The 26,104-nt window shown below is 39.0% G+C and overlaps 1 protein-coding gene across 4 annotated transcripts in view; it reads left to right on the plus strand.

The window, feature by feature from the left end:
• The window catches only part of STAG1 (stromal antigen 1), a 520,715-nt gene that overhangs the window by 18,000 nt on the left and 476,611 nt on the right, over positions 1-26,104 (plus strand). Inside the window, exon 2 of one of the 4 annotated variants that reach the window (XM_049870475.1) lies at positions 11,500-11,586. The exons of 2 other annotated variants lie outside the window; for them this stretch is intronic. The gene's annotated coding sequence lies outside the window, so the exon portion shown is untranslated. Of the gene's footprint in view, positions 1-11,499; positions 11,587-23,275; positions 23,331-26,104 lie in introns of all 4 variants that reach the window. One more of the 4 variants, XM_049870474.1, reaches the window with a different exon arrangement.

A 26,104-nucleotide genomic window follows, 5' to 3' on the forward strand; every position in this document is an offset into this window, starting at 1 on the left:
ATCCTTTGCATTTTGAAGTTTATTTCACTGAGATTTGGTTTTCTTCCCTATTCTACCGTGTAATAGTTGTGTGATCTTGGGTAGGACTTTAATTTCTGGAGACCTCAGTTGTCTTATCTCTATGTTGGGAATACAGCTAAGATTCTTTCAAAAAATATTTGAGTGCCTAATTCATGTCTGGTAGTGGGTATACAAAGGGGCCCTGGTGGCGCAGTGATTAAAGCACTTGACTGAAACCACTAGCAGTTCCGCTGGAGAAGGATGTGGCAGTCTGCTTTCGTAGGAATTTACAGCCTTGGAAACCCTGTGGGGTTGGTGTGCGTCGAAATCAATTCCGTGGCAGCAGGTGGAGTGTGGAATAGGTATACAAAGGTGATAAACACATAGGTTCTACTCTTAAACAGCGTCTATTGAGAAAGTTTAAAAACAAAACAAATAAATAAAGAAAAAACCCAAAACAACAAGACTAACAGGGATAATTCATGAAATTTGTTAAAGAATAAAGTGCAAAGGTAAGAGGAAACACTCTTTCCCTGTCAGATCTCCCCAAATAATATTTTTATGTCAGAAACATGAGTCAGAAAAATTGCTCAGCAGTCTATTTTCTAATCAACATAACATTAATAATTGAATATTATCTGTACAGTTTTTTGGCTGTCTGGCAACATGTCTCTTCATGATTGTTGAATTGGTTTAAAGGTCCAGGTAGAGGGTTTGGGACATGTCTGTCTCTTCTATTTCAGGCAGGGAAAAAAAAAAAAAAACTTTTATACATGGTCAGGCGTGAATGTGACTTGATTCTTTCCTTTGAGTTACCTATCTTGCTCTTTTATCCTAAAGCTCAGCTGACCCTGATTATGTCACATTGACAATCTTTCTTATCTCATTTGGGACACACTGAAAGGTAGGTTTTCTCTGTTCTGTAGCAGGAATATTACAAAGTAGCAAGTGTGTGGAAATTCTTATGACTTAATGCAAGATATAAAAGCTAAAGAACATCTTAAGCTGTGTTCTATTTCATTGTTACTTCCTAAATTAACTTTTGGGAAGAAAATGCCTTATTGTGTACCGTGCACTATTAGTGATAACTAAAAAGTTCACAGATTCACAGATAAAGCAAGCACTGTCACATGATAAATGGCTAAGGAAGCCATTGTCCATTGTCCAGAAGAATTCCTGGCACGGGTGTCAAACTGCTTTTGTCAAATTCTAACTCAGCCCATTCTTAACTTTGTAAACTTGGGCAGGTTCTTTAACTTCTCTAAACCTGTTTTCTCGTGTGTGAAACGGGAACAATAAAACAATGAAAGCATGGTTTTCTGTAGGGGTTAAAATTTAGCTCCTGAGCATTAGAATGGAGCCCTGGTGGCACAGTGGTTAAGCAGTTGTCTGCTAACCAGAAGGGCAGCATTTCGAATCCACCAGCTGCTCCTCGAAAACCCCATGGGGCAGTTCTACTCCGTCCTGTAGGGTCACCATGAGTAGGCATTGACTTGATGGCAGTGGGTTTGGTTTTAACCATTAGAACGTACTGTATTGTACAGAGATCCAAAGAGCATTAATCTTAAGCTTAAAAGATAAGTAAAATTATAACCTAAAGAAATGGTGAGGTTACATCCCAGAACCAAAGAATTTTAATTAATTGATTTTCATCAGTACATATATAGCTAGCAGTAGTTAAGATTTTAGGGGGCAGTGGTGGTAGAATTCTCAACTTGCATGCAGGAGACCTGGGTTCGATTCCTGGCCAGTGTACCTCATGCACAGCCACAGCTTATCTGTCATTGGAGACTTGCTTGTTGTTGTGAAGCTGAGCAAGTTTCAGCAGAGCTTCCAGCCTAAGGCAGACTGGGAAGAAAGGCTTGGTGATCTACTTCCAAAAATCAGTGAAAACCCTATGAATCGTAGTGGTCCAATACCTTTGTGCAGGGGGTTGCCGTACATAAGTTGGGAGCTAACTTAATGGCAGCTAACAATAGTTAACATTTTATTAATGAGAATGGTTAGAAGATGAAGTACTCTGGCTAATTGAAAATTAAGAGGTAAAGCCAGAATTTTCTGCTTATTGTTAAGCATATTTCAGATTAGGCTCTTTTTCTTTCAGAAAGTACTGCATCCTAGAAAGACATTGTAATGCTTTCCTGGTAATTGAAAATTTTTGATGGCTTTATCGGGATTATTATTTATGAATATTAGTTTTGCATGTAGAATTCTGTAAATAAAGGGAGTCGGTAGGAATGAATTTTTACCAACAGCGAAACATATCCTGGAAGTTTTTTCTTTGAATAAGTTCTCAGACAAGATAAGATGATAGTTGATAGGTTTTTCCTTCCATAAAAGTGGGGTACAGAAAACAAAATCGTGGTTAACTAAGAGTTTTTTTTTTTAAGTTATGGATATTTAAGATTTTATAAACAAAGGCAACATGATGTAGATGAAAGAAAACTAGTGTAGGGTCAGAGACCTGAGTTTTAATTACAGCTCTCCCACTACCTAATTGTATATCTTTGAATCATTAATTCTCTGGGCCTGAGTTTCCTGATCTGTAAAATTTCTATGTTGGACCAGATAGCTAGCTTTCAAAATTTCTGTCAGTTTTTAGGTTCTTGTTAAATCATGAGATCAACTCTGAATCAGGTAATGGAGATTTTTTTGCTTGAAGATCTTCAGTTTTGAAAGACCTGAGTGTGATATCAGTAGGTTCCATTTGCCTCCGCGACTCTCAGCCATCTATTAAAATAATTCGTACTTCCAGCTGGCTAGGAGCCCTGGTGATCAATGGTTAAATGTTCAGCTGTTAATCGAAAGATCAGGGGTTCAAACTTTCCAGCCACTCCCTAGGAGAAAAGACCTGGCAGTCTGGCCCCGTAAAGATTAAGGCCTTAGAAACCCTCAGGGGCAGTTCTGTCATACAGGGTTGCTATGAGTTGGAATCAACATTATGGCACACACACAGGTCCGGTACATTTACAGACCAAACACAGTGTTGATATTTCGATAGCGTTTGTAGTTTTTGATTTCGTGTGTGTGTATGTGTTTGCTTGTTTAGTTCATGAAAAAGATTTAGGAAGTGTTCCCATATAATTTAATGAGCCACCCATCAGACATGTATTGAGCATCTGCAATGATCCATGCACTGTGGGTATAAAGACATTAAAATACAGTTCTTGCCTTCTTGAAGCTTAAGTACAGTGGAGGTGCATCAAGACCCTTCTTAGGTGGTGCTATCCCCAAATAAGGGAGCCCTGGTGGCGCAGGGGTTAAATTGCTTGGCTCTTAACCAAAAGGTTGGTGGTTCGACTCTCTCCTATAGGGCCACTATGAATCGGAATCAACTCGACAGCAGTGGATTATCCCCAAGTAACCTTTTTTCCTCTCTGCCCTTTCCTTCCTTTCTCCCTCCTTTCCAGGGTTGGGCTAAGTACTTTTACTTTGTGTTTTAATGGTACATGGTGCCTGGGCTGCCGCAAATGCTTGTGAAATTAGTGGCCTGCATAAAGGTGCCTGGTTACTAACCTCTAACTGAAAATTAGCATTTTTCTTCAGTTGTGAATGTAGGCAACAAATCATAGTTGCATTAGCAATATCTGTAATTTTGTCATCAATAGAAGTCAGAAATATTTTCATATTAGAGATGTTGGAGATATCTGAAAATATCATTTATCCTAATTACCCAGTGCCGTCGAGTTGATTCCGACGCATAGTTTATCCTAATTAGTACTTTAAAATTAGGTTAGGTACTAGACACACCTCTAGATTTTATTGTTTACTGTGTTAAAGAAGCATATATGTTGTTATATCGTTAAGTTTGCTTTTTAAACATACTGGTAATTGTGTTTGAATATAATTAATTTCTTTTGCAATCATTGTACCATTCTCTGAGACAGTTTAGTGATAGCTTGATGTAAGGTTGACAGGGAATAAAAAGTCCATTTGTATGGTTATCCCTCAGGATAGATATCCTTATAGAAGAGATAGGCTCTCTCATCTACTCCCCGCCCCCCTTTTTTGGCTCGTTAAATAGGACTGAAACCTAAATATTAGTCCTTTATTACATGTCAAAATTATTAGATTAAAAATAATTTTGGTTTAAAGTATTTTTTTCCTAAACACTTCCAAAAAATTGTGGAAGACGATAAGTATTATTTCATCAGACATTCTAACTATTAAAAGAATAGAAAAACCAAACGCATTGCTGTTGAGTCCATTCTGACTCATAGCATCCCTGTAGTACAGAGTAGAACTGCCACATACGGTTTTCAAGGCTGAAATCTTTACGAAAGCAGACTGCCACTTCTTTCTCCCACAGAGTGGCTGGTGGCTTTGAACTGCTGACCTTTTGATTCGCAGCTGAGCGCTTTAACCACTTTGCAACCAGGGCTCCTTATTCTAACTATAGTCTAATATATAAAAAAGACAACTGTACCTATTGCTGTCAAGTCGATTCTGCTTCATAGTTTAGTATAGTGCTGTCTAATAAAGCTCTGTGCAGTGATGGAAATGTTTTGTGTATGCCCTGCAATGATGCAAAACAATGAAATATGATAATAGCTAACAGCAGTGTAATAATATATAATAACAAACAGCATTTTTTAAATTGTGCTTTAAGTGAAAGTTTACAAACCAAGTCAGCCTCTCATGCAGAAATTTATATATACCTTGCTATATACTCCTAGTTGCTCTGCCTCTAATGAGACAGCACACTCCTTCCCTCCACTCTCTATTTTGTCTCCATTTGGCCATCTTCTGACCCCCTCTGCCCTCTCATCTCCCTTCCATACAGGAGCTGCCCACATAGTCACATGTGTCTACTTGATCCAAGAAGCTCACTCCTCACCAGTATCATTTTCTGTCCCATAGTCCAACCCAATCCCTGTCTGAAGAGTTGGCTTTGGGAATGGTTCCTGTCTTGGACGAACAGATAGCCTGGGGACGATGACCTCTGGGGTCCTTCTAGAATCAGACCATTAAGTCTGGCCTTTTTACGAGAATTTAAGGTCTGTATCCCACTGCTCTTCTGCTCCATCAGGGATTTTCTATTGTGTTCCCTGTCTGGGCAGTCATCGGTTGTAGCTGGGCACCATCTGGTTCTTCTGGTCTCAGGATGATGTAGTCTGAAGTTAATGTGGCCCTTTCTATTTCTTTGTGTAGAGTAGTATTTTAAAAGACATTTTAAAGGTAGTTAAACTCAACATGTGTGGAACTAACAATGCAAATAACTCAGCTGATGACAGTGTGAACAGCTATGACTGAGTTCATGACTGTCTTATTCATCTAGTGCTGCCATAACAGAAATACCACAAGTGGATGGCTTTAACAAAGAGAAATTTATTTTCTCACAGTCTAGTAGGTTACAAGTCCAAATTCAGGGTGTTGGCTCCAGGGGAAGGCTTTCTCTTTCTGTCTGCTCTGGAGGAAAGTCCTAGTCCTCACCCTTCCCCTGGTCGAGGAGCTTCTCAGGTGCAGGCACCCCATGTCCAAAGGATGTGCTTTGCTCTTGGTGCTGCTTTCTTGGTAGTATGAGGTCCTCAACTCTGCTTGCTTTTCCTTCCTCTTATCTCTTGAGAGATAAAAGGTGGTGCAGGCCATACCCCAGGGAAACTCCCTTTACCTTGGATCAGGGAGGTGACCTCAGAAACAGTGGTGTTACAATCCCACCCTGATTCTCTCAACATAAAATTACAGTCACAGAATGGAGGACAGCCACATAATACTGGGAATCATGGCCTAGCAAAGTTGATACACACATTTTTGGGGGGACATAATTCAATCTATGACAATGACAGAAAGGGCAAAGACAGCTATGTCTAATTACTTCCTGGCCAACATAATTTTAAAATGCTGTTGATTGTGAGATATATCCTGATCTCAGAAATGTTAAAATAAGGAAAAAAATATACATGTTAAAAAAAAAAAAATACATGTTAGGAGAGGTGAAATACAGTTGATAGTGAATAACTACCATACCAGGCCATCTAACATATAGTATGGGTAGAAATGGATGAATAGTGCTACTAGTACCATGAATAGTACTACCTATGTGTTAGATGGCCTGGTATGGGGAGCTATTCACCATCCATCCTAACATGTGCATTTTTTTTTTCTGAATTTAACATTTCTGAGATCAGGATACATCATACAATCGACAGCATTTTATATTTATGTTGGCCAGGTAGCAATGAGACATGGCTGTCATTCTGTGTTCAATCATAAACTCAGTCATAGCCGTTCACATTGTCATCAGTTGAGTTATTTGCATTGTTAGTTACACATATGCTGAGTTTGGCTACCATCAAAATGTCTTTTAAAATACTATTCTACAGTCTGGCATTGAAATGCAAAGCTACTATATGGGGAAGCCCTGGTGGCGTAGTGATTAAGAGTTACAGCTGCTCGCCAAAAGGAAGGCAGTTCGAATCTACCAGGCACTCCTTGGAAATCCTGTGGGGCAGTTCTGTTCTGTCCTATAGCGTTGCTGTGGGTCAGAATTGGCTTTACGGCAAGGTTTTTTTTTTTTTTTTTTTAATGTCACTACTGCTATTAGCATGAACAGTCTGTGTTATGGAAGCTCAGCTTTTTTTTTTTTTTTAATTTATAATTTTTATTGTGTTTTAAGTGAAAGTTTACAAATCAAGTCAGTCTCTCATATAAAAACATTATATATACCTTGCTACATACTCCCAATCACTCTCCCCCTAATGAGACAAAATTTTTTTTTTTTAATGAGACAGCCCGCTCTCTCCCTCCGCTCTCTCTTTTCGTGTTCATTTTGTCAGCTTCTGACTCCCTCTACCCTCTCATCTACCCTCCAGGCAGGAGATGCCAACATAGCCTCAAGTGTCCACCTCATCAAGAAGTTCACTCCTCACCAGCATCCCTCTCCAACCCATTGTCCAGTCCAATCCATGTCTGAAGAGTTGGCTTCGGGAATGGTTCCTGTCCTGGGGCAACAGAAGGTCTGGGGGCCATGACCACTGGGGTCTGGAAGCTCAGCTTTTAAAGATCACTAATGGATGAAAATTTGCCTTTGCAATTATAGGTTCAGACAATGGTAGAAATTTTTGAAAGAATGGACAAAGAGGACAACAAGTAAATAGTTCTTAGGCAATATTGTGTAAACTAAGTGATGAAATTAAAGTGGTAACACTGTGTGTTTTGAGGGTTATGGAGGGAGTGCCTCCGAATACAAGCAGCAGTATTACTACTGAGTAAAGCTATGGGCAAGTGTATTTTAATTTCCTAAGGAAAAAATGCAGTATAATTTCTAGTTAATTTACATAGCTTTGGAACACAGTTTGTTAATAGTTTTGCTGCATTATATTAGGAGAGCAGTCATCATTACCTAAAACAGATAACTGAAATTTTATCAACCAAAACAAAAACTTCCCTATGGCTGTAGCTCGTGCATGCGCACGTGTGTGTACGTGTGTATATGATAACCAAACCAAACCTGTTGCCATCAAGTCAATTCTGACTTAAGGTGATCCCACAGGACAGAGTAGAACTGCCCCATAGGGTTTCCAAGAGGTGGCTGATGGATTTGAACTGCCAACATTTTGGTTAGCAGCCATAGCTCTTAACTGCTGCGCCACTAGGGCTCCACGTGTATAATTTAAAAAAAAAAACCAAACCCAGTGCCGTTGAGTCAATTCCGACCTATAGCGACCCTATAGGACAGAGCAGAACTGCCCTGTAGAGTTTCCAAGGAGCGCCTGGCGGATTCGAACTGCTGACCCTTTGGTTAGCAGCCATAGCACTTAACCACTGCGCCACCAGGGTTTCCAGTAATTTCTTTGACAGGCAAACCCAAACCTCTAACCACTACTGTTCAAGAAACCGGCTACAACTCTCTAGTCCAAATCCATAACCAGACATTCCTGTCAGATCTGGTAGTGATTTTTTTCTCTTATTTTCCCCATATTATTCTTGCCGCCTTTTTTTTTTTTTTTTAGCTAATTGATTGCCTCAAACGATCATCTCTTTCTGACATTACCTTTACAAAGTAAAATAATCGCATTGGTTGTTTTAGAAAATATCATAGTATGTCTTTGTTTTACTTGTTTGGCACTTAAGTAAATACTAATCTTGTGATACAGCTACGGTAATGCAAATGTCACTATCTGGTCTGTATTAAAAGAATCTTCAGGTTAGGGACATGCTCCTTTTGGGTGGTCCATAGCACCATAGCACAGTGGTGGGCAAAGTATTGACACTCAATAAATAGTAGTTAAACTCAACCAAATTTGAATAATCTAGATTTACCCAATGAGGAGTTCTTGGTTGGTGCAGACGGTTAAGTGCTCGAGTAATAGCAGAAAGGTTGGCAGTTCAGACCCACTCAGAGGCACCTTGGAAGATAGGCCTGGTGATCTGCTTCTGTAAGCCTTGAAAACCCTATGGAGCGATTCTATTCTGTACACATGGGGTCACCATGAATTGGAATCCACTTGATAGCATGCAGCTAATAACAACCACCGATTTATCCAGTAGACCTAAATTTTGCCAAAAACACTGTCACAATTTCAGGTAGTAACACCTTGAAATCTGTTAATTTTCAAAATGGAAGTGGTAAACTATTTTTGAAAATAGCAGGGAGGTAGTTGTGAGTTGGGAACACAATTTGGGAATTAGGCAGATGTAAGTTTGCAGGCCTGTTGTTGTTGTTGTTAGGTGCCATTGAGTTGGTTCTGACTCATATTGACCCTGTCTACGACAGAATGAAACACTGCCTGGTCCTGCACTGTCCTCACAATTGTTACGCTTAAGCCCATTGTTGCAGCCACTGTATCAGTCCGTCTCGTTAAGGGTCTACGTCTTCTTTACTGAGCATGACATCCTTCTCCAGGGACTGATCCCTTCTGCCAACTCGTCCAAAGTACGTGAGATATAGTCTCGCCATCCTTGCCTGTAAGGAGCATTCTGGTCACATTTCTTCCGAGAGAGATTTGTTCATTCTTTTCGCAGTCCATGGTATATTCAATATTCTTCTCCAACACCACAATTCAGAGGTTTCATTCTTCTTTGATCTTTCTTATTCATTGTCCAGCTCTCTCATGCATATGAGGTGATTGAAAACACCATGGCTTGGGTCAGGTGCACCTTAGTCTTCACGATGGCATCTTTGCTTTTCAACACTTTGGAGGCCTTTTGCAGTAGATTTGCCCAATGCAATGCATCTTTTGGTTTCTTGACTGCTGCTTCCATGGGCATTGATTGTGGATCCAAATGAAATGAAATCCTTGACAATGTCAGTCTTTTTTCTGTTTGTCATGATGTTGCTTAATGGTCCAGTTGTGTGGATTTTTGTTTTCTTTGTGTTGAGGTGTAATCCATACTGAAGACTGTAACCTTTGATCTTCATCAGTAAGTGCTTTGAGTCCTCTTCACTTTCAGCAAGCAAAGCTTTGTCACCTGCATATCACAGGTTGTTAATGAGTCTTCCTTCAAGCCTAGTCCCATTTCTTGGATTATTTGCTCAGCGTACACATTGAATAGGTATAGTGTAAATTTGTTGTACTGTGGGGGCTTGTGTGTTGCTGTGATGCTGGAAGCTGTGCCTCTGGTATTCAAATACCAGCGGAGTCACCCCATGGTAGACAGGTTTTAGCTGAGCTTCCAGACTAAGACTAGAAAGAAGGATCCAGCAGTCTGCTTCTGAAAAGAATTAGCCACTGAAAACCTTATGAATAGCAGTGAAACATTGTCTGATATAGTGCCAGGAGATGCGCCCCTCAGATTGGAAAGCACTCAAGATACGACTGGGGAAGAGCTGCCTCCTCAAAGTAGAGTCGATGTTCATGAAGTGGATGGAGTCAAGCTTTCAGGACCTTCATTTGCTGATTTGGCATGACACAAACTGAGAAGAAACAGCTGCAAACATCCATTAATAATTGGAATGTGGGATGTACGAAGTATGAATCTAGAAAAATTGGAAGTCATAAAATGAAATGGAATGCATAAATATCGATATTCTAGGCATTAGTGAGCTGATATGGACTGGTATTGGCCATTTTGAATTGGGCGATCATATAGTCCACTATGCTGGGAACGACATCTTGAGGAATGGCATTGCATTCATCATCAAAGAGAACATTTCAAGATGTATCTTGAAGTACAACACTGTCAGTGATAGGATAATATCCATAACGCCTACAAGGAAGACCAGTTAATACAATTGTTATTCAAATATACGCACCAACCTCTAAGGCCAAAGATGAAGAAATTGAAGATTTTTACCAACTTCTGCTGTCTGAAATTCATCAAACATGCAGTTAGGATTCGTTGGTAATTACTGGTGATTGGAATGTGAAAGTTGGAAACAAAGGAGGAGGATTGGTAGTTGGAAAATATAGCCTTGGTGATAGAAACAATTCCGGAGATCGCAGGATTGAATTTTGCAAGACCCATGACTTCTTCATTGCAGATACCTTTTTCACCAACATAAACGTCGACTATACACGTGGACCTCGCCAGATGTAATGCACAGGATCCACGTCAGCTACGTCTGTGGAGGGAGACGATGGGAAAGCTCAGTATCATCAGTCAGAACAAGGCCAGGGGCTGACGGTGGAACAAGCCATCAGTTGCTCATATGCAAGTTCAAGCTGAAACTGAAGAAAATTAGTTTGCAGCCTAGTTTCTTTATTTATTGGGTTTGTGATTATGGACAAGTCATTTCCTATCATTGAACTTCAGTTTTTTCAGCTCTAAGAAGGGGATAATAGTAAGTACCTTAAAGGATTGTTACAAGGATTGAATGAAAATGTAAAGAGCTTCCCTGGTACAATAGTTTAAGTAAGTGCTAGCTATTATTAACTTGTAAATGCTGAATGTTAGCAAGATGCGGGTCAAGGTGTTTAAAGGCTTGTATATGTATAAAAAGAGGAATATCTATATATGCTTTTGTTTCTTGTGTGAATATCATCTCTGTGAGGAGACACTGGAAGTTGGTAGTGCTTGCCACTAGGAAGGGTGGCTGGGAAAACGATGGTCAGAGGTGGAAGCAAGACTTACTTTTCACTAAATGATTTTTTTTTTAATGGTTAGAATTTTTTTATCATATACTTTTTTTTTTTAATTTGAGGTTTAAAAAGGTAAAAAAAGATTCCTGTTTGTGAATAAAGAGAATGGAATTTTTTTATATTAAAAAAATTTTTTTTGAGAATGGAATTTCCTTGTACAATTTTGAACTATAACTACACTTAGAAAATATTAGGGTTGCCCCAGGTATATCTCTGACTTTAACTGATTATCAATATTACATACTTTTGGACTCAAGGGGGACAAAATGGTTTAGCTCACATAATTACTAAAAAAAACTATCATACTGTGTGTATTAATAATAGCATAATTAGAAAATGCTTTACTGTTACTGTATTACAAATATTTTAACCATTTAAAGAAAACCATCCGTACAACTGAAATACAGGTAATTAGAGTAATTGGAATGGGGAGGGGAGATGCACAAGAACAATTAGAAATTTTTTTTACCTCCTACAGAAAACTGAAGGTGGTTCACAAAGTACAGCCTAATTTTCAGCAGAATTACTAAAGAAAAGATGAAAGTGGTAAAAGATTTCATCCTTGGTGAGAAATTTTTTTTCTTTTGTTATTAAAGTTTAATACTAAATTTGAAATGTTTGTTTTTGAATTGCTTAAAATACACCATTAAAGCTAGTGAGGAGACAGAGACATGCTGAAGGCAAAATCTTTGCATTTTTGTATGGCATAGTGAAAAGAATGCAGACTTTGGGATCACGTATGGATTTCAGGTGCATGCCTGTCAGCTGTGCAATGTGCAGTGAAGTACTTAATGAATTTCCTTTTTTTTTTTAAATTGTGCTTTAGGTGAAAGTTTACAGAGCAAATTTGTTTCTCATTAAACAATTAATACACATTGTTTTGGGACATTGGTTGCCAACCCCACAATGTGTCAACAGTCTCCCCTTCCTACCCTGGGTTCCCTGTTTCCGTTTCGTCCAGTTTTCCTGTTCCTTCTTGTCTTCATATCTTTGGTTTTGTGCTGGTGTGCCCATTTAGCCTTGTATACATGACTGAACTGCAAAGCACATATTCCTCATGTGTGTTATTGTTTTAAAGACCTGTCTAATCTTTTGCTGAAGGGTGAATTTTGGAAGTGACTTTGATACTGAGCTGGCCATAAGTGGATGGATTTATATCTGGGTTCTCAATTCTGTTTGATCAGTCAGTATGTCTGTTGTACCAGTACCAGGCTGTTTTGACCATTGTAGCTGTATAACAGGTTCTGAGGTCAGGTAATGAGAGGCCTGCTACTTTGTTGTTCTTTAGTAATACTTTACTTATCCGGAGCCTCTTTCCTTTCCATACAAAGTTGATGATTAGTTTTTCCATCTTACTAAAGAATAGTGTTGGTATTTAGATAGGAATTGCATTGTATTTGTAGAACCATCCTTGCATTAACTACTATGAATCCCTCTTGGTTGTGGTGTACTATTTTTTGTGATATGATGCTGAATATTGAAATTGGCTAGAATTTTGTTCAGAATCTTTACATTTATATTCACAAGAGATACTGGTTTGTAATCTTTGTGGTGCATTTGCCAGGATTTGGTATCAGGGTTATGCTGGCTTTGTAGAATGAGTTCGGAGGTATTCCTTCCTTTTCTGTGTTCTGAAATAGTTTGAGTAGTACTGGTGTAAGCTCTTCTCTGAATGTTTGGTAGAATTCTTCAGTGAAGACATCTGTGCCAGGAATTTTTTTTTTTTTTTTTTGGAGTTTTATTTATTACCTTTCCAATCTCTTCTTTTGTTATGAGTCTTTTCATATTTTCTACCTCGGTTTGTGTTAGTTTATGTAGGTAGTGTTTTTCTAGAAATGTGTCCATTTCCTTCAGATTTTCAAATTTGTCAGTTTTCGTAGTACTGTTATGATCCTTTTTTATTTTCGGTTAGATCTGTTACAATGTTCCCCATTTAATTTATTATTTTGTTATTTGTGTCCTGTCTTGTTTTTGTCTTGTCAGTTTGGTCAGTGGTTTGTTGGTTTTGTTGATCCTTTCAAAGAACCAACTTTTAGTTTTGTTGATTCTTTCTATTGTTTGTTTTTCTATTCTTTATTTCATTTATTTCTGCTCTGATCGTTACTATTTCCTTTTCTCTGGTGGCTGTGGGCTTCTAGTGCTGTTCTCTATTTGTTCAATTTGTAGAGCTAATATTTTGATTTTGTCCCTTCATTTTTGATGTGTGCATCTGTTGCTGTGTATTGACCTCTGAGCATGACTTTTGTTGTGTCCCAAAGGTTTTTGTATGATATGTTTTTATTCTCATTTTATTATAAAAATTGTTTTATTCCATCTTTGATTTTCTGTATTATCCAGTAGTTTTTAAGCAAGGTGTTATTCAGTTTCCATGATTTGACTTTTTTCCCTTGCTTTTCATGTTATTAATTTCTTCCCAATGGCATTGTGATCAGAGAAGATGCTTTGTGTTATCTCAGTGTTTTGGATTTTGTTGAGAGTTGCTTTGTGGCCTAAGATGTGGTCTATTCTGGGGAGCGTACCATGTGCGTTGGAAAAGAATGTATACTTGGCTGCTGTTGGATGGAGTATTCTGTATATGTCTGTGAAGTCTAGTTGGTTCATTGTGGCCTTTAGATCTTCTGTATTTTTGTTGTTTCTTTCTAGAAGTTCTGTCCCTTACTGAGAGTGGCGTTTCAAGTCTCCCACTATTATTGTGGAACTGTCAATTTCTCTTTTAACTGCTGTTAGAATTTGTGTTATGTATTTGGAGCCCTGTTGTTGGGTGTGTAGGTATTTATTATGGTTAGGTCATCATGGTGGATTGTTCTTTTAATTATCATATAATGTCCTTCTTTGTCTTCTATGGTGGATTTTGACTTAAAGTCTATTCTATCTGAGATAAATATTGTCACTCCTGATCTGTTCTGGTTGTGGTTGCTAGATGTATTTTTTTCCCATCCTTTGATTTTTAGTATATTAATGTCTTTGTGTTTAAGGTAGACAGCATATTGATGGATCCTGTTTTTTTAACCCATTCTGTAGCTCTCTGTTTCTTTATGGGTGCATTTAAGCTGTTTACATTCAGTGTGATTATCTATAGGTGTGAGTTTATTGGTGTCATTTTGTAGTGCTTTGTGCTGCTGACATTTTCTTTGTCTCACTATGTTGTGCTGAATTCCTTTTGTTTGTGGATTTTTTTTTTCGTTTCTTTCATGTTTGTAGATTTTGTGTTTACTGAGACTGTTTTTCTTTTTTGTTTTGATGAGTAGGTTTGTTAGCTTTTTTGTGGTTACATTGAGATTTACCATTAACTTCCTGAGTTTGAACCAGTCTTTTATTACTTGATACCGCCTTAACTTTCTCCTCCTTTGAAAGTTCTATACCTACACTGTGTATTCCCCCTTTTATCGCTCTGATGTTTTTGTCACTTACAGATTGATGTCTCTGGTTTCCTGCTTTAAATCTTTCCGTTTTGTTTTATCCTCAAGAGTTCATTACCTAGGTCGGCATCTGGCTGATACTAACCTGTGTCCTAAGTTCAGGTTGTTGTCTGATGTTGTTGGTTCTCTGAGAGACTCCCTTTAGTAATTCTTTTAAGTTTGGTTCGGTTTTTCATAATCCTTTAATTTCTGTTGATCTGGGAATGTCCTAATTTTGCCATCATACTTCAGAGAAGTCTTGCAGGATATTTTATTCTTGATTGGCAGTTTTTTTCTTTAAAGTTTTTTTGTATGTCATCTCGTTGCTTTCTTGTGTGCATGGTTTCTGATGACTAATTAGTTTTACTGTTTCCCCTTTGTGACTTTTCATTTTTCTCAAGCTGCTCTCAGAGTGTTTTGGTATTTCGAGTGTGATTACGATATGCCTCAGTGACTTTCTTTTGGGAGGCTATTGTACATGGGGTTTGTTGAGCTTCTTGGATGGGCAGCTTTTCATTTTTTCATGATATTAGGGCCCTTTTTTTTGGTCAGGAAATCTTCTGGGATTCTCTCTGTGATTTTCATATTCTCCCCCTGTTTTGGAACTCCAGTCATGCGCAGAGTTTTGCTCTTGATTGCATTGCACATAGTTCTTAGGTTTGCTTTGTTTTTCTTTTTTTTCCTGATTTTTTTCAAAGATGTACCCATGGATTTGTCTTCAATTTTGCTGATTCTGTCTTCCACTGTTTCACATTTCTTCCCAAAATTTTCTGTTGCTTTGTCCATTTCTGATATTTTGTTGTTGATCTTTTGGGGTTCTAATTGATGTTTTTGTATGATTTCTGATTGTTTATTTATTTTGACATTTTTTTCTTGTATTGTTTTCCTGAATTCTTGTATTGCTTTGTGTGTTTTCCTTGATTTTGGCCTTTTTGGTCAGTTTTGTCTGTGTTTTCCATAGGTTATCTGTGTTTTCCTTTATCTCTTTCCTAAATCTTAGAGAGCCCTGAATATTAGACTTTTGAATTTCCTGTCAGGTAATTTCAGTGCCTTTTCTTCTGCTAGAAGGTCATCTGGTGCTTTATTTTGGTCACTTACTGGAGCCATCTTGTCCTTTTTTTTTTTCTTTTTCTGTTTTGATGTTATCTGTTGTCTCTGAGACATTCAGGCATTATTTTCTTTCTTTATTGATTGTAGGTTTGTTTCATCCTGCTTTTTTGTTTTGTTTAGTTGTGTCTCAGCTTGCGGGCTATTGTGCCTTATTGCTAGCTCGTCTGTGGGCACAATAGTTTTCACTACCTTGTCTGGGTGGGCAGGACCAGTCACTCAGCTATGGTTCAACAGGAGGGGGAGAGGGGAAAGGTGCAAAGATGGGACATTTGTCTGCAGCGTGAACTGCGTCCAGGCCAAGACTTGGGACGGGGCCGGTTTTGTTCATGGCCATGCAGTGCAGCTTGGCGGGGCCAGGTCAGCAGGGAGGGGTCTGGGGTCTGGGCCCATTCTGCCCTGGGCCATCGAGCATGTTGGCGCGGGGCCAGAATTGGCAGGGAGAGTTCTAAGGTCCGGGCCAGAGCTGCTCAGGGCTGGGGAGCACAGCGTGGTGGGGCCAGAATTAGTGGGGAAGGGTCTAGAGTCTGCTGGTTCTGTTCGGGGGCTGCAGAGCACAGCAGGGTGGGGCTGGAGCCTGTGGGGAAGGGTCTGGGATGCGGATCAGTTCTGCTTGGGCTGCGGACTATGGCGGCGTGGGGCTGGAGTTGGCGAGGAGGGTTCTGGCGTCTGGGCCGGTTCTGCTTGGGGCTGCAGTGCATGATGGGGTGGGGCTATTATTTGGTGAGGTGGGCTCTGGAGGCTGTGGTGGGGCCGGTTCTACTCAGGGCTGTGGTGCACGGTGGTGCCAGGCAAGGACCAGTGGGGAGGGATCTGTGGTCCAGGCCTGTTCTGCTCAGGGCTGCGGAGTCCGTCAGTGCAAGACGAGATCCAGCGGCAGCGGGTCTGGGGTCTGGGCCAGATATGCTTGGGGCCGTGGAGCACGGCTGACCGGGGCCAGAGCCGTCGTGGAGGGGTCTGGGGTCTGTCTGGTGGGGCAGTGGAGAGAGTCAGAAGAGGTGGGCGAAAGCAGTGGCATAGGGCATTAGTTGGAGAAGGGCAGTAGGGTGGTTTAGTACTGTGATCCCTGGCAGTCGGGGTTTTTGGGATGGCCAGTTCTTGTCACTATTCACCAGAGGAGTGGGGGTTGTGGGAGCATGCTCTTGTGGTTATCGTGTGAGAGAGTCTGGGCCCCTCCTTGCAAGCTATAGCCAGCAAACGTGGTGTTACTTAGCTCTAGGTGTGTCTGCGCAGCACCTCTGTCTCCTATGGGAAATTCCATGAAAGTGTGTTTCTGTGTTCTTTGTGCAGGGTTGTTGGCTTTATTTCAAGATGGCCGTGCTGTGTCGTTCTTTTGGCTGGGAACCTCTACTCTGTATCTTTACTCCTTTACCTTTTTCTGTCAGTTTCTTCTTAGTGTCTTCTGATCTAATACTTAACCCCTTCATTTAAGGTTCAGGGTTACAGGACTGACATCTGTATCTGTTTTACTTGTTTTTTCAGGTCTTTGTTGCAGCAGGATAGCTTAGCATATCTGAGTAGTCTGCCATCTTGGCTCCACTGTCCCTCATTTGTTTTTTAAACTGTGTACAGATACTGCTTTTTTTTTTTTTATGACCATGTTTGTAATTCAACAAATATTATACTTATTGAACACCTATTATATTTCCGTAACATAGTATTATGTGCTGGGGATAGTGTCTTGATGAAGTTGGTGGATATCTCTGAAATGGGATAATTACTTATATGATAGAGTTATTGTGAGAATTAAATGAAACTTAACCAAAAACCAAAACCAAACCCAGTGCCATTTAGCCGATTCTGACTCATAGCGACCCTATAGGGCAGAGTAGAACTGCCCCATAGAGTTTCCAAGGAGCGCCTGGCAGATTTGAACTGCCAACCCTTTGGTTAGCAGCCGTGGCACTTAACCACTACGCCACCAGGGTTTCCAAATGAAACTTAGTGGAGCATTTAGTAGAATACCTGGCGTATTGTAGGCATTTACTAAATGGTAAACAACAAGAAAAAAAACCTGTTGTTGTCAAGTCAGTTCTGACTCATGGCAACCCCGTGTATTACAGAGTAGAACTGCTCCATGAAGTTTTCTTGGCTGAAGTCTCTTATGGAAGTAGATTGCCAGGACTTTCTTTAGTGGCACTGATGAGTGGATTTGAAGTGCCAACTTTTAGGTTAGTAGTCAAATGCAAACCGCTTGTGCTATTCTTGGACCTTTTAGTAAATAATAGTTCTTATTAATTGGCACTTCTCACTAGGTGTCAAAATCAGGTGATGGTGGCCACATTCAGCAGTGGTCTTCAGTTTTGTGGGCTTAGAAATACAGATATACTAAGTAAATTGGATACTTACGTTGTCTGGATATTGTGTTCTTTCCCAGTAGGCATTTATGTATGACAAGTCAATTAAAAGTAGAAGACAGTTGCTTGGTGGACATGGAATCAGACCAAGAGGAATTAGTTGCATTATCTTAATGACTTGTGGATACCCTCATGGATCTGTTCCCAGGAGGTAAAGGCATAGCTGCGGTGCTGGAGATTTTTGATCTTTGAGATCTTTTCTAGACTTCCTGTAGTCCCCATCTTTCACCTGAAACATTCCTTTGGAATTGGTTAGATAAAACTATTGTACAGTTTGAACCATAGCAATAACTCCATAGGGTTAAGCTTGATTATTATATTTTAAGCCTTTTTATTAGATTATTTCATTATAGCTTCAGATATGCTGATAACATTCTTTCCTGAGATTAATGCCATTAGTGTGTTATTTTTTCCTAGATCTTTTCAGCCGCCCCTTTTCTATTTATTTTAGTCATTTATTATTTATAGTTACTGACCAGTGTCACTCTAAGGACAAGCTAGACAGAGCCTAGAAATAGGAAGCAATTTTTTTGTCATGAGACTTCAAGTTAAGTATATATATTAGTATGTGGGTGACTGATTTGTTTACATGAAGATTTTTGATAACTGTTCGCATTAAGAAATTTAGACACTTCCTTAGTTGATCCCAAATATTGGGAAAAAAATGACTGGATTTACATAGAGATGCTGAGGCACACGTAGATTTGCAATTAAAGTACTTCAAGTACTTGATTTTTTTCCATTTGGAACCTTTCTAATAACCTTAAAGGAAATTTGAATTGTCAGGAGCATTTCATTTCCTAAAATAATAATAATGGTACTTTGCTATAGGAGACCTATTCGTGAATTTCTGCCTATCTTACTGAGTTTTTTAGTGTTTTTCTGAACATAGACTCTTACAGTCTCTTTTAAATCTTACGGAGCCCGCTAGTACCTTGGCGCTTCTTTTTGTCCCAATATATCAATATCACCCGCTCCTGCCTTGTATTTTCTTATCTAGCCTAGAACATTATTTAACTCTTGATACACGTTTAACTGCTTTGCACTTTTATCTCCTTGTTACATCTAACTGAAACCAAACCACAGATCAGTCCATCTTTCTGACTTGTATGTACGTGGCTGTGAGTATGAGCCATCTCAATACCTTCTGAGCAGAGCGAGAGAAAATCACAACCTTCACAGACTGTAACCACTAAAAATTCATGCTCTTCAACCTATCCTTCTTTGTTCTAGTCAGCTCTTTTTCATTCCTCATAGCAGTTACTTGAAAGTGTTTACTTTCTTGTAGCCCCCTGATCTCACCACTTTTCTCTTTCACAGCAGATTACCTCATCTGTTCACTGAGCAATTTGGATTTAATTATTATTGTATTTCTGGAAGATGTCAGAAGATTGAAATCTGTCTAGATATTGTCCTGAAGTTTGCTGTTCCCAGCCTTTACAAGCATACAGCAAATTAAGATATAAGTTTTCAAATAATAATTTGAAAGAAGTATTTTTGTGATAATTTGGATTGAATCTACTGTGGGCTAATTTTAGTATAAAACCACTTTTTAAAATTATAGGTAAGTTATTGGAGTAGCTTTGTGTTTTAAATTTTCCCTGGTGGCACAGTGTTTAAGAGTTAGGCTGCTAACCAAAAGGTTGGCAGTTCAAATTCACCAGCTGCTCCTTGGAAGCCCTCTGGGCAGTTCTCTTCTGTCCTATAGAGTTGTTATGAGTTGGAATTGGCTCGACAGCAATGGATTAATGGGTTATATTAAAAGAAAATTTTCTATGTTGTGTAACAAGTACCAAATAAATACCTTACACCTTTTTTTGAAGTGACATTTATATATGCAGTAAATGTACTAATCGTAAGTTTGGTGAGTTTTTACCTATACTATATAACCACCTCCCAGATCAAGATATAAAACATTTCCAACACCCCAGAAGGATCCCCATGCCCTTCCAAGTCATTACCCCGCTACCAATTCTGATTCCGACAGCCATCAGTTAGTTTTGTACTTTTCTGTCCTACTTTATTTGTGCAATATCTTATATGTGAGATTCATCCATATTGTGGCATGTATTAGTTTTTTCCTTATTGTTATGCAGTATTCACTGTATGAATATACCAAAATGTATTTATCCATTCTTCTGTGCATGAACATTTGTGTTACTTTCAGTTTTTGACTAATATGACAAAGCTGCTGTGAACATTCTTGTATAAGTCTTTTGGTGGACAGCAGCCCTGGTGGTGCAGTAGTTAAATTGCTTGGCTCCTAACCAAAAGGTTGGGTGTTTGAATCCACCAGTTTGAATCTACAGGAGAAAGATGTGGCGGTCTGCTTCCATAAAGATTTACAGCCTTGTAAACCCTATGGGACAGTTCTACTCTGTCTGATACGGTCACTACGAGTTGGAATCGACTCGATGGCAGTGGGTTTGGGTTTGGTTTTGGTGGGCGTATATGTTCATTTCTTTTGGGTATATATATCTAAGAGTGGAATTGTTGGATCATAGTGTAGTTCTTAATACCATATTTATAATGGAACCAAATCATTAACTTCGCCGATACATATTTAAAGCAATTTTGTTCCTTTTGATGAAGAATATAAAAAGAACATTGGATTTTCTGAAAAATTCTAAAAGAATCTTCTTTGTTTTCATTTACATATAAAATTAAAATTATTTATTTAGTTCCAAATTAAACTATTTGGTTCTGTTTGTACGTCCTTCAGTTTTCTTTTATAAATCCTTTATTTTCCCCTTTCCTCTGAATTGTAAGCATTTCTTCTATTACAGTCTGTCCTGATCTCTTATCTATAAAGTTATCTTTTTTATTTCTAAGAGGAGTTTCTCTAACTGCTCATGAGACTGCAGGAAATAATCATTGGTTTTCTTAGCACTAACTTAGACTTCCTTGGTTTTGTTCCGTTGGCCTTTTAGACACTTGCAACATCTAAAGTAGAAGGAACTACTGGATTTGGAGATCAAAGATTTGGTGTCTAATCCAGGTTAATGTGTTTATTAGCAGCATGTCCTTTTGTAAATTGTTTATAACCTCAGTGCCTCACATGTATTCTTTATCTGAAAATGGGAATAAGCATGTATACCCTGGTCATCTCAGAGGATGTTGCATGGTAAATGAGCTCTGTAAACTGTGAAATGTGAATATAAGTGATTATTTTTTGGGGGAAGATTTTGTACATTTGCAGATTTCTAAGCAGGGTTCCATCCAGCTTGTAAAACAGAATATAAGTTGTAGTTTTCAGAGGCATGCAGCAGGGCAAAAGAATGACTCAAGGGAAGGCTGACGGCTGATGAGTCTGTAAGTGTGGCAGGATTTGATGAATTCTGTACCAGACTCTGCTTCTCAGAATTGATACGTTTAGAAGTTCAGTTTATTATTTACACCCAGAAGTGATAAAGGTTTCAGGTGATTTCAAGTCTGAAATATAAACCAGGGTGTCAGATTATTCATATACATTAAGAAATGAAATTTTCAAATGAAGTGAGCTGCCAGTACTCACCAATCAGTGCATTCTGTTCTTGTAGCAAATTTTATATAAGACACAGATAATAATCTGAAGATTGACTGGTAAACCTGGAATGAGCTCAAAGTGAGTTGGCCAGTTAGTTGCCAGTATTACTAAGCGATGATAGTCTGATAAATCTTCTCTGCACTATAGCAAGTCTGGGTCAGACCCTCTCTCCAGAGACAGTGATGGAGACAAGCTGCCAAATTTTATTTGTTTGAACACTCCTCACCATTGAATTAATTGGGCTTTAGCTTTCCTATAGTCGTGAACAAGATATGAGCTCTGTCCTGCCGCCTCGTTTGGATTTTGTGTTTGTTTTTTCATTCTATAGATTTTTTTTTTTTTTAATGTATGATTCTTCCTCATTTAAATCTCAGTGAAATGTAACTCCAGTTTTAAAAGAACCTTTTCTGTCCCATATACTGCCTCACTTGTGGAATGGATTTATCCTTGCAAGTTGAGTAAAATATATATTGCTTCTAGTGCTTCTATTTTGCAGTCATGCCTGGATTTTAACATTGGTTCTGCCATCTATCTAGTTGTGAGACTTTGGGCAACCTACTTTAAGATCATCTGTCCATCCATCCTTTATCCCAGAGGCACTGTAGTCCTCCTGTTCCTTCCAGCTTCTTTCCCCACCTCCTCAATATTATCGTAGTATAATTTACATACCATAAAATGCTCTTGTTTCAAATGTACAATGCAGTGATTTCTAGTTCACTTACAAAATTGTGCAGGCATTTCCACAATCTAATTTTAAAATAGTATTTCCATCATTCCAAAAAGGAACTCCTTGCCCATTTGCAGTCACTCCCCATTTCCATCTCCAACCTTAAACAACTACTAATCTATTTTCTGTCTCAATAGATTTGCCTTTTCTGGACATTTCATATAAATGTAGTTACATGATATGGTCTTTTGTGTTTGGCTTCTTTCATAATGATTTTGAGGTTCATCCATGTTGTAGCAGTATATCAGTACTTCTTTTTATTACCGAGGAGTACTCCACTTTGTTTATCCACTTACCAGTTGATGAACATTTGTGTTGTTTTCACTTTTTGGCTATTATGAATAATGCTGCTATGAACATGCCTGTGCAAGTGTTAGTTTGTTCATAAATTTTCATTTCTCTTGGGTAGATACTGTATCAGCGAAGGTTCTCCAGAGAAACAGGACAAATAGGATATGTGTGTGTGTGTGGAGAAAGAGAGACAGATAGATGATGAGAAGAGAGGAGGGAGGGGGAGGATTTTAAAGAATTGGCTCATAAGACTTTGGGGGCTGGCAAGTCTGAAATCTGTAGGGCAGGCCGGCAGCTGGAAACTCAGGCAAGAGTTGATGTTTCAGTCTTGAATCCTAAATCAGCAGGGCACGCCAGCAGCCTGGAAACTCAGGCAGTGTTTTGATTTCTATCTTACAGTATTGAGGAAGTCTTTCTTGCCTAGGAAACTTCAGTTTTTACTGTAAAGGTATCAACTGATTGGATGAAATCCACCTACAATATTGAAAGTGATCTCCTTTTCTTAAGGTCAACTGATTGTAGATATTAATCACATCTACAAAATACTTTTCCAGCAACATCTGGACTAGTGTTTGACCAAACAACTGGGCACCATAGTCTAGCCAAGTTTTCACACAGAATTAACCATCATATACACCTAGGAGTGGAATTGCTGGGTCATATAGTAAACGTGGAAACCCTGGTGGCATAGTGGTTAAGTGCTACGGCTGCTAACCAAAAGGTTGGCAGTTCGAAGCCACCAGGTGTTCCCTGGAAACTCTATGGGGCAGTTCTACTCTATCCTATAGGGTCGCTATGAGTCGGAACCGACTCGATGGCAACGGGTTTGGCTTTTTTTTTTTTAACAGGAAACATGGAAACCCTGGTGGCATAGTGATGAAGAGCTCGGCTGCTAACCAAAAGGTTGGTGATTCATATCCCCCAGGCACTCCTTGGAAACCCAGTGGGGCAGTTCTACTCTGTCTTAGAGGGTCGCTATGAGTCAGAGTTGACTCGATGGCAATGAGTTTTTTATAATAGTAAATGTATGTTAATATTTTAAGAAACTACTTAACTGGTTTCCAAAATGGCTGTACCATTTTACATTCTTACCATTAATTATTGAGGGTTCCAGCTTGCTTCTTCTTTTTGTCTGAATATTTAGGATGTCTGTCTGATTAGATTTCAGTATTATATATGACCTTTAGCTGCTACTATGAAACAGAATTTTTCTACTCTAGCTAGGAAAAGATATTAAAATGGTATCTATGTCAGTAAATGTGAAATTCTACTTATAATGATTAAGAAGCTAAGTAAAAAGCAAGACAAAGCATTCCGTAGAACAGTGATCAAAATTTATTACTTTATAAAAAAATTAATTGTGGAAAATTTGAAACACATAGATTAGAACAGTTTAGTGTCTGCTCACATAGTCATCATCCAGCTTCAAATAGTTGTTGTGTCCTGTCTTGATTTATTTGTAACCATACCCACTCCCCTGTCTTCCATATTATTTTGAAGCAAATACTAAACATACTAGGGATAAATGTATCACCCTTATCATACTTAAAGCTGTTAATATTGGTGCCTTGTGGGGAATTCATTACTTTTGAAGAGTGAGATGCAGAAACAAAATTTCAAATAAATATCTCCTACCTTTAGTTAAAAATGGAAATAATTAAAAATAGGCTCTCAGTCTGAGATAGGAGAGTGTTCTATAGTTTTCTGTGTGTGGCTTTATCTGCTATTTATTTATTGTGCTTTAAGTGAAAGTTTACAATTCAAGTCAGTTTCTCATACAAAATCTTATACACATTGTTAACGTGACCCTAGTTGCTCTTCCTACAGTGTGATAGCACACTTCTCTCCACCCTGTATTCCCCGTGTCCATTCAGCCAGCTCCTGTCCCCCTCTGCCTTCTCATCTTGCCTCCAGTCGGGAGCCGCCCACATAGTCTCACCAGTCTACTTGAGCACACTCCTCACCAATACCATTTTATCTCTTAGAGTCCATTCTAATCTTTGTATGAAGAGTTGGCTTTGGGAATAGTTTTAGTTTTGGGCTAACGGAGAGTCAGGGGACCATTACCTCTGGAGTCCCTCCAGTCTCAGTCAGACCATTGTCTGGTCTTTTTACTAGAATTTGAGGTCTGCATCCCACTTTTCCTCTGCTCCATCAGAGATTCTCTGTTGTGTTCTCTGTCAGGGTAGTCATTGGTGGTAGCCGGACACCATCTAGTTCTCCTGGTCTCAGGCTGATGGAGTCTCTGGTTTACACGGCCCTTTCTTTCTCTTGGGCTTGTATTTTCCTTGAGTCTTTGGTGTTCTTTATTGTCCTTTGCTCCAGGGGGATTGAGACCAATCGATGCATCTTAGATGGCAGCTTACTAGCTTTTAATGCTGCAGATTCCACTCAACAAAGGGGGATGCAGAATGTTTTCTTAATACACTCTGTTATGCCAGTGGACCTAGATGTCCCCTGAAACCCCAGATCCTAGCCCCTGCTACTCTGTCCCTTGAAGTGTTTGGTTGTATTCGGGAAACTTCTTACTTAGCTTTTGGCTTAGTCTGGTTGTGCTGACTTTCCCTGTATTGTGTGTTGTCCTTCCCTTCACCTAAAATAATTATTGTCTACAAATTAGTGAATACCTCCTTCCCTCCCTCCCCGCCCTCTTAAACATTAAAGAATGTTTTCTTCTGTGTTTAAACCTTTTCTTCAGTTCTTATAATAGTGGTCTCATACAAGATTTGTCCTTTCGTGACTGACTAATTTCACTCAGCATAATGGCTTCCAGATTCATCCATGTTATGAGGTGTTTCACGAATTCATTGTTGTTCTTTATCGTTGCATAGTATTCCTTTGTATGAGTGTACCATAATTTGTTTATCCACTCATCCACTGATGAGCACGTAGGTTGTTTCTGTCTTTTTGCTATTGTGAACAGTGCTGCAGTGAACATGGTGGCATATATCTATTTGTGTGGGCTTTTATTTCTTTAGGATATATTCCAAGGAGTGGGAATGCTGGGTCCTTGTACCTTTCTTTGTATAGGTCTTTTACATCTCTGGTTAGATTTATTCCTAAGTATTTTATCTTCTGGAAACCCTGGTGGTATAGTGGTTTAGAGCTACAGCTGCTAACCAAACGGTTGGCAGTTCCGATCCACTAGGCGCTCCTTGGAAACCCTATGGGGCAGTTCTACTCTGTCCTGTAGGGCCGCGATGAGTCAGTAATCGACTCGACGGCAGTGAGTTTGGTTTTGGTTTATTTTATCTTCTTAGGGGCTGTTGTAAATGGTATTGATTTAGTGATTTCCTCTTCCACGCTCTTTGTTGGTGTAGAGGGATCCAACTGATTTTTGTATGTTTATCTTGTATCCTGATAATTTGCTGAAATCTTCTATTAGTTCCATTAGTTTTCTTGTGGATTCTTTAGGGTTTTCTGTGTATAAGGTCATACCATCTGCAAATAGAGATAGTTTTATTTCCTCCATACCAATTTGGATGCCCTGTGTTTCTTTTTCTAGCCTAATTGCTCTGGGTAAGACCTCCAGCACAATGTTGAGTAAGAGTGGTAATAAAGGGCATCCGTGTCTTCTGGTTCCTGTTCTTAAGGGGAATGCTTTCAGACTCTTTCCATTTAGGGTGATGTTGGCTGTTGGGTTTCTATAAATGCCCTTTATTATGTTGAGGAATTTC

Source organism: Elephas maximus, chromosome 26 (genome assembly GCF_024166365.1).
Source record: "Elephas maximus indicus isolate mEleMax1 chromosome 26, mEleMax1 primary haplotype, whole genome shotgun sequence".
NCBI lineage: Eukaryota > Metazoa > Chordata > Mammalia > Proboscidea > Elephantidae > Elephas > Elephas maximus.